The sequence below is a fragment of the Agelaius phoeniceus genome, chromosome 1 (assembly GCF_051311805.1).
Source record: "Agelaius phoeniceus isolate bAgePho1 chromosome 1, bAgePho1.hap1, whole genome shotgun sequence".
NCBI classification, from domain to species: Eukaryota; Metazoa; Chordata; class Aves; order Passeriformes; family Icteridae; genus Agelaius; species Agelaius phoeniceus.
In genome coordinates this window covers 144830931-144844524 of record NC_135265.1, presented here as the reverse complement: position 1 = coordinate 144844524, position 13594 = coordinate 144830931, and the positions used below count along the sequence as shown (strand labels likewise).

The 13594-nt window shown below is 46.5% G+C and overlaps 1 long non-coding RNA gene across 1 annotated transcript in view; it reads right to left on the bottom strand.

Annotated features, from left to right (window-relative positions):
- The window catches only part of LOC143695565 (uncharacterized), a 131801-nt gene that overhangs the window by 19109 nt on the left and 99098 nt on the right, over positions 1-13594 (bottom strand). Inside the window, exon 5 of the long non-coding RNA XR_013184911.1 lies at positions 2731-3215. This is a non-coding gene — a long non-coding RNA (uncharacterized LOC143695565). The remainder of the gene's footprint in view (positions 1-2730; positions 3216-13594) is intronic.

The following is a 13594-nucleotide window of genomic DNA, read 5'->3' as shown; positions in this document are numbered from 1 at the left end:
AATTGTTCTACCTACTCACCAAACCCTCAAACATGTCCCCAAATCTACCACCCCAAACTGACACAAAGAGAAGCAAAACCCCAACAATCACCTCCTTATCCACTACCTGCCTGAGCTTCCCAAATGATGGCAAGAGCACAGAACCCCTCTACTGGGGTCAGCAAACTTTCAGCACACACAAATGCCCAAACATCTTTAGACATAAAAAATATATAGATTTAGGGAAGTTATTATGCTTCTCGGAAACTTTTTGCAATGCTATTACCAAGGCTCACCAGCAGTTTTTAGAGCCCAGGGCAGTTCACAGCTTGAACCAAAAGACACACCACAGACAAACTCTCTTACTAATAATGGCCTGCAGGGCTGGAAAGCCCCTGTGCCTCTCTCAGTTCATGCTGCATTGAGGTGACATGCCTGGGTGCTCAATTTGAATGTGTAGAGCTGAGACCACCCACGGGGGAAGCACAGATCCTGCCTCTGAGCTGCCATCCTGACCCCAGTGATGCAAGGTGAATGGGGCAGGGACAAGTGCTCTCATTTCTCTACCCCAAAAATATTTCCACCAAGTGATGGTTAAGAGCATTCATCAGAATTTTGGGGCTTTTTTAGACATGCCAGTGCGGGAAGACATGGCCAAAGTGGAACAACCTGCTGATAAAATTCCTGAAGCCCTGGCCCTTGCATTCACTGACTGATGCTACATGATCCCCAAATGCTGAACTCCCATCCTTTCTACCAAGAGAAACATCAGATTATCACTCAAAAAAATTTAGTCCTGAGGTAGTTTCATAGCATGTGAATATCTCTGCAGAGCCTAAACAGAGGAGGCCTTAAAGGCATTTTCTACTCTATGAGGCAGGGACCAAACTGAGACTATGTTACAAGCCATCATGCAGGGATTTCTGCTGGAGCCAGATGCAATAAGTTTTTTTTTTTTATATTACACATGACCAGAACCCAGTTCTTTACTCCAAAGTGCTGTTACAGCCTGAAGAACACAAGCTCCAATGAATGTAGCAAAGTATCAAAAACACAGAACCATAGAATGGGTTGGGATGTAAAGGTCCTTCGAGGATGATCTAGTCCAACCCCCCTGCTATGGGCAGGGACATCTCTCACTAGATCAGTTGCTTAGAGCTCTGTCCAGCTGTCCGGTCCGGCTGTCTGTCTCTGCCCAGACACGGGTAGAGTGGTTCTTGGGCGGCCCGCACTTCAAAGGACGAGTCTGGACTCTTCAGTTTTTCGATCTTCAGATTGTTTATTATTTCTTATCTACAGAATTTTCTTTCTGCCCAACAGAGGTCTGACCTGCAAGGCAGCCAAGGGCACTCTGACCACCCAAGGGGTGGTCGTGTCTTTTTATACTAAAAACTACGTACATGATATTTACCTTTATTTCCCAATACCTTTCACCCATATTAGCAAGTGCACCTTCACCATGAACCAATCCCCAAGTGCCAACATCATCACAGAAAATGGATGACAAGAAGAAGAAAGAAGAAGGATGAGACACGCCCTGATCCCTCCATCTTGTCTCCATTACCCCCCTGTACCAAAAACCCTAAAATCTATATTTCACCCTATAAATGTGTCTTTCCTGCACTACTCACTCCCAAGTGACTCTCACGTCCTCAAACAGGTGTCACTTCCTTAGAAGGATCGAAATCAAGCCACCAGACACTCCTGGCAACATTCCAGGATTTCCGAGCCCCCCAAGGGTTCTCTTGGTAACTCTGGACATCCAGAGTGATGTGCTGAGTTCCCACATCCAGCCTAACTTTGAAAACTTCCAGGGATGAAGTGTTCCACCAGAAGCATCCACAGTTTCTCTAGGTAACCTGCTCTAGTGTCTCATCACTCTCACAGTAAATGCTGAGACCCAAATCATGCTGCTGGGACACAGCACAGATCCTCAAGCCACATGTTGCTTCCAGGCTCTGGTTCATGTTTGCTGAGAAATCAGGTGCAGCACCTGACACGCCTCCACTGCCCCACTGGAAGGTCCTGTCCCAGGCTCCTGCTGGTGAAAGGGACACACTGCTCAAGCCACAGCCTCTCAGTCATGGCCCAGCACCTTCATGGAAACCAAACATCCTCAGCAGTTTAAAGATGGTGTGAACCACAGGTGATGCCCAAGAGTGTGGTACAGGTGGGGTCCCAGCCATCCCCAGTGACACCACCCACACACAGGTAGGTACATCAGGCAGAGCCACATGTGCTGCCATCACTGGCATGGCCTTCACTGTGATGCTCCCTTGAAAAATTTCTCCTTTTAACTCCAAATTTCCCTCATTGCTGTATGGCCCTTTGTACCCATCCAAGCTAAAGTCACCTCAGTCCCCTGCCATCCCATGTGGGTTAACACCTCGCCAGGAGCTCCTGCCATCCAGGACATATCCCCCACCTTCACACCTCAGCTCCTTTTGCATCTCCCCCAAGGGCAAGCTCCTTTCTATTGCTCATCACTTCTTAAATCTCATCACCTATTGCTCACACAGCCTTGAGGCCAGTGGTTTTGGAGGCAGAAGGAGGTTCAGACAGGTGCTCTCAGGTATCCTGCAAGTTTGTCCCTGAATGTAGCAATTCCAGGGCCTCTCATGGAGCTGAGTACATTGGATACAACTCTCACTTGCCATTGAGTCAATGGGTTTTTTTTTTTGCACTTTACTGCAGCCAGTATTTTTCCCTTAATGATTCAAAAGTAACATGCTGCAACAGCAGCTGCCTTACCTGTTTCTACACCTCCTGGTTTGTTCTGCTGAAGAAGGGGTATAATGGCTCTGAAAAAAACACAAACAAAACAAAAAAACCCCAAAGAATCGAGGAAAGTCACTAATGGCATCTATTAAAAAGACAAATATTGCATGTCCTGGGAAACAGCTATAAAAGCTGCAGCCTTTCAACACTAGCTTTCATTTCAAGGTGACATGAGCTGCCCCATACCCTGTACCCCACTGAGGGAAGCAAAACCTTCCCTCCCTCTGAACCCTTTAGATGGACAAACCAAGGAGAAAAGGTGCCAGAGACCCAAAGCATATTCATGGAAAAGCATGGACAGTGAAATTAAGGTTTCTGGCTCTTGGCATCACACTACAGCTGTTATAAAACAGGATATCCATCTCAGCAGCAGCTATCAATACTCCAGCATGAGTCATCTGCAATACTTATCTAATGGTGAGTAAGCTGCTCCTGTCAGTCACACTTTCCAGATAAATCTGTGAAGAAAACAAGAAGGAAGAAAAAAACCTATCAGAACATGTTATCAGAGAAATAAAATGTAGGGCATGGTATCTGGCCAGCAAGACAGCACACAAAGTGGCAGAGGAAAAGGTGGTTTGGGGGTCATCAGATGAAAAATGCACACCAGGAGCTCCAAGACAAACATTAGGGTCCATATGAGTGAGTACCACTAAATCAACCACAATGTGACCCTTCCTGCTGGTGGATGCCTCAGCCAGCACCCATGGCAGGGGCTGTGCACGACACAGCTTATGGGACTGGGACTCCAACATACAGATGTGTCAGCCTGGGGGTTTGTGCTCATCTCTTCCCTGCCTGGCAGTGAGTGATTGTCCAGGTGAGGACACAGTGCTCAGAAAGAGTTGCTTGGGGTCAGGGTCTTTAACATCCCCAACAGCAGGGAAACCCCAACCCAGCCATGCACTTAGGTGCAAAACAATCCTAAACACGGGGGATGCTTCCCCACCACCCCCAGTTTTGACTAAAGGACAGCAACTAAATTGCAAATAACTTAGTGGTGAAAATAATGACAGGAAAAGACAAAGACACCTTCTTTCAAGTCTGTTTGAGGAAAGCAACTCTGAATGACCACACAGGCTCATTTGCACCCAGCCATATGCGACCTTTGTGTTCGCTGCCTGCCTGCACTTTGTAGACTCTGGTGAGCCACAGGAGGCGAGGCCAAGCCTCAGAAAACTTTCTCACAGAGAAATTGCTGCTGGGGACGTGGAGGAAATACCCCAAGGGTCTCCCAGGGGGGTACGGGTGCCTCACAGAAACTTCAGAGGGGAGCTGGGGAGCGAGGGCTGTGAGGGGAGAAAATTCCAAACACCTCCCCATCCTCACGTGCCAGAAAGTGAGAGAAAACCCCATGTATGAATCACCCTGTGCTGATATCTCAGAGCCACTAAAGTGTTTCACACAGGCTGCTGTGCAGCCTCCTGCCAGAACAGAGGAGCCCATTTGCTGTTCTTGCAGCCCAGCTGTGAGGCTTTGTGGGCAAGGGGTCCCAGGGTGGGCACAATGCTTCTGTCAGCTTGCCTGCAAGTGGGGAGAGGCACAAGGGCATGGCTGTGGGAACCAACACACATCCACCAGACCCCAAGACCTCCACACCCAATACTGAAGCCTGAGATGGCCACCTGAATCTCCTCCTAACTGGAAGGGACTGGAACATAAGAGCTCTTGTCATGGCTAGCATTTCATAGAATCACAGAATGGTTTGGGTTGGAAGTTGACCTTAAAGATCATCCTGTCCAAATCAACTGCCATGGGCAGGGACAGTTTCCAGGTTGCTTAAAGCCTCATTCCGGTCTTGAACACTTCCAGGCATGGGCATCTACAAATTCTGTGGGCAAACTGTTACAGCATCTCATCACCCTCATCATAAAAAAATTTCTTCCTCATTTCCAAACCAAACCTGGCCCCTTTCAATATGAAGCCACTCCCCCTTGTTCTATCACTCCATGTCTTTGTCAGAAGTCCTTCTTCAGACCTCTTGTAGCCCCTTAAGGTGTTCTAAGGTCTCCCCAGAGCCTTCGCTTCTCCAGGCTGAACAACCCCAGCTCTCTCAGCCTTTCCTCACAGGTGAGATGCTCCAGCCCTCTGATCATCTCCATGGCCTCCTTGGACCTGCTAAAACAGGTCCACGTTCCTCTCAGACTGGGGACCCACTGCTGGGCATTTCACACTGCAGCCCCAGCACTGCTTAGGGTGATCTCTGTTTTCCCTTCCTGCCCTGGGGACAAAGGCTCTTGTCAGACAAGTGCAGGAACTGACACAATCAAGAACAAGCTAGACTGTGATTTGGCTCTGGGTTAGATTTTGTTCAAGTCAGTGTTGCAAAATCATGTACACCCAGGCACCACCAGCAGGGATGGGAGCAGTTTGAAGGAGTAAAGACAGTGGGACCAACCCTTGTGGCATGGGCCACATCACCACACCCTCACACGTCATTCTCAGCACTAAATTTTATCAGTCTTGGAATAAAAGTGATTCCTTCACTGGAGCACAAGCTCTGTATGGGGACAGCCACTTAGAAATAAAACCAGGCCAACTTAGTCTCTGCTGAAACCTCAGACTTATTTTCATATACATAATTTTCTTCCTTTTTTTTTTTAATGGGATTGAGAAAGGCCTCACTGGAGCATGAATTCCATAAGCACCCACCTCACACAAATACATAATCCTGCCCAGAAACAAACCAAACACCTTAATCTTTTATTTTATTTATATTAAAAAAGCTTCCCTCAAAATTAGAAACTTTCTTTTTATGTTCAGCCTAATTACCACCATAACAGGTGAGACCCATTTGCTCCTGAAGCATCAGCATCCTTCTGCCTCAGCAGGTCATCCATCTCCTGCCTGATACACCTGCACTGGGCTGAACAAGCAACCTGCTGCTCCAGGCTTTCCCGTTCCAGGTCTTCCTGTCCACCTCCTCCCATGTGAATTCACATGAAGAACATGAGAACTGGACCCAGTAAGCACTCTTGGGAAGGCCACTTGCCTCTGAGAAACCCTCCTGTTTTTTCTAGGTTCTCCTCTGAGACCCTCCTAACAGCGTTTTTAAATTTTGGGTTTGGGGCTTGTTTTGGTGTTTTTTGTTTCAGTAATGCTGTATGATCAAAATTGCCTTTAAAATGGCTAAACATGCATTACATATGAAATTAGTATGCAGGGAAGAGGAGTGGAAACTGTCATATCTTCTTGCCAAGATGCAAATAAGGTGCTGAGTAGGAACTGAACTGGCCACAGATGTAATCTAGCCCTGTCAGTGCTTTGGAGCACATGTGATACAATATTAGACCCAAATTAGGAGATTCTTTCAAATGAAAAGACCACTTTGCCAGCTCAATTTTTGGTGAAAAAAGAAAAAGATAAAAAAGTAAGAGAGGTCTATTTGGTCTAACACAGCATTTAGCCTAGCCACTTTTGCAGGAATAAAAAGAACAAAATCAATAATAACCTATGTAGCAACCTATCACAGTTCTGCACATTTCTATCAGTAAATAAATTTAGCTGTATTACAAGGATTGCCCATCTGTATTACGATACAAAGGCAAACAAATGTGCACTGCCAGCTTTGGACTGAGGCTCTGGAATTTACAGAAGCAAGGAAAAATCAACAGGGGATTTGCCTGAATAAAGACCGCTGGTTTAAGCACACAAGGCTTGTGCCAGTGTTCAGTGAACCAGCTTGGCCTGCATGTGTGTGTGCACAGTTAAAGATAACCATCTCAATATATTTATATCAAAGAGGGAGAGCAAAAAAAAACCTCACATGCAAAACATCGTGACGTTCTCTGAGATCTTGCAGATCTGGAGGCAAGCGAGCTGCGCTCTCACAAGAGGTCACAGCTCTGGAGTTAATAACCCTCTGACGTGGGCTTTCTGAAAGGGGACCTCATTTGGCTGCCCCTACAACTGCTGTTGTACACAAAGCTGGTGCAAAAGTCACATAGCAAGCACGCGGTGAGGTGATGCAGCACTGCAGTCATTCAGGTCCTCATTTTCTGAATGCTGGAGAACATTTTTGGATTCCTTATTTTGGGCTTGAAAGTTTGGAGATTGGATTCTTAAAAGCAAATGTGTGAAAACAGTTTGTTCCTCCTAACCACTTATGTGTCTGTTTGCTCAGGTAGCTTTGTGCTGTACTGGTGAAGCAATTGTGTTTTTAATGGAGCAAAATTGCAGACACTGGTGGAATTCAAGAGAAGTGCAGCTCAGCATCATCTCCTCTGCAGTCATCTGCTGGATTTGCATCTGGTTTGGTCACTCAGCTCCATGCAGCTGCTCCAAGTGCACCTCCCAATCCCTACAGTAACTAGCAATTCTCTGGGGGTGTAAATATAGCTGTCACCTGAGATGTCTGCAGCCATTAATTAAATTTCCTGCTCTAGGTACTGCGTACCTCTCTTCGAAAGCAGCAGCCTTGACTCAGCACACGCCGGAGAGAGGGAGAGACCGTGCTGCTTCGCTTTCTTGAAAGGTCAGCAGGGGAACGCCCCGGAAACCCTGAGTAGCAACACCTTGTCCTTAACCCAAGTACAGGAGCTGTATTTAGGCAGCTGACTGATCACAAGAGCTGCAAGGACACGTGTCTGCTCAGCAGCAACCAACTGGAAATGCGGATGCCTTTTATTAGCCGCCCTTGTATTTAGCTTGGCTCGGAAAAGCGTGCTGCTCCGCTGGTGGGTCCTGCAGCGTATGGAAGAGCAGTTATTAGTGAAGCTAATTACAAACAATATGGCTACTTAGAGGGCTAAAAATAGCGTGGTGTATTAATAGATGGAGTGAAAACTGGGACACAGAAGATGACGGTTTTGATCTTGAGTGCAGCAGCATCCTACGTGATCCTGGGTAATTCTCTTCATCTGTGTGTTTTGTTTTCACAGTTTACAAAGCAGGCAGGAAAACCTCTTCTCAGAAAGGCTGAGAGGCTGAATTCCTCAGCATCCTGGAGCACTGAGAGGTCCTCTCTTGTATCTCCACACAAGTGGAAAACATTCCTGTGTCAGCCAAACTGGCTCCATGACAATAATTTCACACCATTTATTGGCAACTCAGGCGACAGTTCCCAGAAAGCTGTAACATTCACCTTAAATACCTGAGTTCACTAGTCACTGATCAAAGGAATGCAGCCTTTGGAAACAGTTTCCAGTTGACCTGGGGCTGCTGGAGCAGAGCAGCAAGTGAAGCCCTCGGTGCCCACCACCGATCTGCAGACAGGAAAACCATTGCAGTGGGGGAAGCATCTGACTCACTTATTCCATGCCAACTTTAGATAATTAAAAAATCATATGATTTGCATCTTCCTAGTGACCAGAGGCACAAAGATTTGCAATGACACCATAAACACCCCTGCCTCCCCACCAGACAAGCTCAGTCTCAGCCCAGCACCTGAGAGCACACACATGAGAAATCAAGCTTTTCCTTCCCCCAGTCGGCAGCCTCTCAGCCCATCTAATAACAAAAGCAAACAAGACCCTGACTACCCTTCCAAGCTGGACAAATACCACTGCTGTGCTGGAGAACATCTCCTGAACATCAGGGGACCACACCAGCCATCAGAAAGAAAGGACGTGAGGAGCCACAGCTCGTGTCCCAAATCCCTCATGTCCCAGAGAAGTTCCAATGCCAAACTGGGCCAGGCTTGCAGGCACCATGCAGGCTCCATCTCCCCAGCTCCCAGGCTTCCTTTGAAACTTCACAGTGCTTGGCTTGCATGCAGGGTAGAGATGTGTGCAACCCCTGGTCCATACATGCAAAGCTGCATTTGAGTGGATCAATGCACTGCTCCAGGATGCCAAATTAACCCCTCTACATCTATCCCTCTATCCCTCTGGTACAGCTGTTTCTATGAAGAATAAAAACAAAAGGTCTTGAATAATGATCCAACTGGTGGGTTATAGGAGGTCTGCGTGACTCCTAGTAATTATAATGCAACATACCTTAATGAGTAAGAAAGGGGAGTGGAAAATTAATGTGCATTTGCAGAGGGATTCATCGTTGTATTTAAAACAGAGGGCATGTCTCTGAAAGAAGACAATGCAATCCCACAGTCAGTGACAGTTCTACCTTTGCACTGATGTAGAAGAGATAGGACTCTGCCCTTATGTGTTTGTTACCTTCTGCTCAAGAGTTCAAGATGATTAAAAAAAAAAACAAACAACAAAACAAAACAAAAAACCCTGCAAGAAAACATAAAAGCCACAAACCGTACCAGTTTCAATACAAACAAACAGGAATGTTTTCTTAAGCCTTTTCTACCATGGAAGGAGTGAGATAAGTGGACCTTTCATATGAGTGTTGTGAAAACAGCTGCAGGAAGATAACAAAAATTGAAATATATGTCAGATGCAACTGTAAGCTACTGGCATCTCAGGCTGCAACTGTTCGCACACTTAATCTCCAAGATGAACAAACAAAAACATCTAACAGTGCTTCCAAAAATCAGCATCCCTCAGCTGCACAAATGGCTTCCTGACCAGGAGGGGTGGTGGCATCCCCTTAAGTGGAGGTTGAGTCCCAGAGGAGAGTGCCAATCAGGAAGAGGAAGGATGGAGAGGGGACGGAAGAGACACAGGAAGGAAGAGCAGTCTCCTTCCTCCTTGCTCTCGTGATACAAAATCTCTCAAGGCTTCTGCCACCTGTTGTGTTTTCTAGTGGACATAAATTCCTTTACCACCCTCAAGAGCAGAAGCTCAATGGAACTCAAAGATGCTTCAAGAGCCAAGCATGGCCCAATGCAGCCAGAGTTCCCCACTGAGCACTAACAGCCCTGGGAGAAGACCTACCCCAAGGCTGAGGTGCTGGAACTTCAGCAGGGCTTTGAGCTCCAGCTCTACCATGCCAAAACCCTCCCTGGATTTGGGTGAGGTGTTTTACATTCCACAGAACTCCACAGAAGAAGGAGGGATGATGCACTCTTCTGCATTTTGCTCCTCACAGGAACTCATCTGCAGGCCTGCTGCAGCCCTGGCAGGACCTGGGCAGACACACGAGGACTGCACAGCACTGAGGGTCTCTGCTGCTGATGGGTGCTCAGGGGTGGAACTCCACAAATCACCAATGGAAACATGAAAAGAAAGCAGCACCAAATTATGACTGTGGGAAAAAAGAACAGACATGCCTGGTGCATCCTTCTTTTCCGAGCACACTTGTTTTTTTTCTAACCTATGACCTAAGTTTTTTCTAAAATATCTCTTTACATTGGGATAAAGCAATTTGTGGAGATGGAGATGCTCTCTAAAGCCAATATCCCTGCACCTGTGACAGACCAAAGGATTTTTATCTACTTAAAAGTAGACTAAGATGTTTCAAACTGAAAAAAATATATAAACTGTCAAAAAAAGGGATTTTTTTCCTTTTCTTAAATCATCACCTAAATCAAACTAAGCTAAGTGAAATTGAATTAGGAAAGGGGAAACTTCAGCCAGACATTGGGAAGTATTTAACAACCTCATGCATCTTCCTGTTAGGAAAAGCTTCCCAGGAGGAGGTCAGTGGCAGGGGAGTGAAGTCACCCCCGGCTCCCGAGCTCGGGGCTCCCCTGGCTGATCCGGCGTTGGCAGCCCCGAGCCGGGATGGGGGGTCCTGCCCAGCTCCGCCCCAGCACGGAGCCCACGGAGCCCGGCTGACTTCATCGGAAGTGAATCCCCCTTCCCCTGCTCCCCCTCCGGCCCCCATTCATGTTGGGAAGGAGCCTGGCAAGCCCTGGGGGGATTACAAGGCAGGGGAAGCAGGAGGTTAAAACTCTCTGAGGCCCCTTTCAGTCTGAAAGACAAAGTAATGGCGAAGCTAAAACAGATGCTTTGCTGAAAATAAAGAGTGGTTTGCACAATTCTCAAAGAGAAGCCAAAAAATGAAAATACTGTGTACAGTCCCAGGAAACTGAGAGCATCCTGTTCTTATAAATAGCTACAATAGTTGCGTCTACAATAGCATTATTGCAGCATTTTGAAATTATGCTAAAAAATTACGTGTGTTATTTGAAGGAGAAATTTGAGATGGTACAAAAAGGAGACCATGCTGCTGAATGTGATGTAATGAAAGCCCTGAGTTTAAAAATATATATATTTACAATTTATTTCCATGACTGATATGAGGAGGACTGACAAGACCAGCCACCCAGGCACAGGGACAAGCATCTACCCATTTGAATGAGCTCTCCACAAACAGAGCAAGAGATACCAAGACAAAGCCATTAAGTCAGCAAATGCCCCTTATAAATGTAATTATTGTTGACTGCTGTTGCATTTGGTAGACTGACCTGTTTCCCTGGACAATCAGTGAGAAGTGATATTCTGAGAAAATATTTCTGTAGGTTCACTAACATTTGATCAGAGTATTTTATGGTGCTTTGATCCAGCTCACCTGTGTAGGTGAAGGGATGCTATACTCAGGCACTGGGCTCAGCCATTCCTCCACCTTTCTACTGAAACTGCCACCTCAGCGGTTGCCAGCAGTGTCTTGGCACTAGCATGTCTCTGCTGCTTGGAGAATGGACTGAAAATGTCATGTTTTCCCTCTCAATTAATGCAAATGGATCAACTGAAATAGGAGATCACAACTTGCAAGATATCAAGAATCACAAAGTGGTTTGGGTAGGGAGAGAGCTTCAAAGCTTCATTTAGTTCCAATCCCCCCTGCCATGGGCAGGGACACCTTCCACTAGACCAGGTTGCTCAAAGCCCCATCCAGCCTGCCTGTGAACACTTCCAGCCATGAGGCATCAGTAACTTCTCTGGGCAGTGTCCCACCACCTCAGAGTAAAAAGCTGCTTCCTTATGTCCAACCTAAACCTGCCGTCTTTCAGTCTGAAGCCATTCCCCCTTGTCCTGTCACTCCATGCCCTTCTAAAAAGTCCCTTTCCAGCTTTCTTGTAGCCTCCTTTAAGTACTGGAAGGTGCTCTAAGACCTTTCTAGAACCTTCTCTTCTCCATGCTGAACATCCCAAGCTGTCTCTGTTTTACCTCACATGAGAGGTGCTCCATTGGGACACCAGAGTGGATAAGGCAGCTCTCCTGGAAGTGAGCCCATCTCTGGAGTTTGGGCTCTATTTATTTATATATTTGATCAACACCTCTGGATGCTGCTTCAGAATGGCTAATGGACTCTGATTTATCTTCAGCCTCTGGAGCTCTAGGCAAGGAGCAAGTCTGCCAAGTGAGGGAGCAACACAATCAGCAAGATTTGTCTCTACATTGTGTTGCTTTCCAGAAAGTTTAAAACACCTGTGCAGCTGTCCTGGGACCTGCCAGTGAAACTGTGCTGCAGTTGCTCTGAAGCTACTCACAGCCACCAGAGCCTGCCTTACAGGTTTGACTGACATTCACTGGCTACTTAGGCTGAATTCAAGGGTCTTGAACTTGGGCACTTCAAGTCGTCTCTCAGACCACTACCAGCATAGCTTTCCACAGACTTTCACTGTCAGTCCACAGGTGATTTTTCATCCCCAGGTTGAAGCCAGACTAGTACAGAAGTGAGACCCCTCTGTTTAGTTCTTATGTGGTCAGAATAACCACAGCTCAATTACAGCCAAAAACTACTACCTAGAAAAGAGAGATGCTGACTTTTCATATATAGAATAGGGGAAAACAGCAGAGAAAAGGGGAAAAAACAGAAGAGAAAAAAAAGGAAGGAGGAATAAAAAAAAAAGACAAGAAAAAGGAAAATAAGGGCAGGGGGGAGGGAAGGAGACATGGAAAAAGGGGTGGAAAGAACAAAAGGACTGGGTGGGATGACTCTGGTATGGTTCAGGCACTAATCCAGCACTTGTTCACCTGGCATCCTGCCCATGGAGAACAGACACTGCATTAGGTAGCAGGTCTCCTGCACACTGCTGGCCCCAGGCTTTAATCTTCCTCCTGCACAGACGGCCCCATGATCACATTTCGAGCCTTATAAATTATTTACATCAGATATGAGGAAGCAGAGACATTAGAGATGGAAAAGATGCACCAGCTCATCCCCTGGGGAAGAGAGCTGGATCCTTCCCCGTGTCACACGAGCAAAGCAGTGATGCTCTGTCTGTCCTTAAGAAGGTGTTTTGCTGCTCCATGCCCTCATCAGGCTGAATTTCTTCATGAAGCCTTTGCATAAATTGCATTTATTTTGACTTCTAATCCCTTCCTTCTGGCATTACCACCTGCCTGCATCCTCTGCAGCCTTCTGGAGTTGCACAGAATCACTAAGATACCTCCTTCTTGAAAGTTTGCCAAAGACATGAAATATTCTGCAAGGCCCAGTTGAAGATACCTCCAAGAATAACCCAGCAATCGAGTACTTAAAAAAATAAAAATCAGACTAATTTTGAAAAAGGAGGACTTTCAGCTAGAACTTTGCTCTTCCTGCCTTCACTCCCAGAGTGGGAGAGCAGTTGCTAGCTAGGGATGTGGTCAGCAGAAAAATATTTCCTGAGCTATGGACTGACTGCTTTGTAAAGTTTCTCCTGTAGTACCAAAGTAAATAAAGGACTCCAGAGCAGCTTCATCCTTCCTCCCACAATGCTCAGCCAGTTGGAGTTTGTGGGATGGGGGAGCACCCATCCACCTGAATGCTTGGCAAAGTCCAAAACACAAAAGCACAAAAGCAAGCACAAAATAACTCAGTCCCCATCCCCAGCACCACATTTTAAGAGCTAACTCCCTCCTAACAACTGAGATAGAGTACATAAAGGAGCGTGTCATGCTTTGAACTCCACGGTAATTCACCTCCTTGCCAGGATTTACACATTCTTTCTGTTGGCTCCAAGAGTTGCCAACACTTCCTTCACTTACAGGGCTTCATGCAGATGAAAGACTCCTGCTGAGAGTCGTCAAGATTTACTGCAGTTTTGGTTCAGATCAGG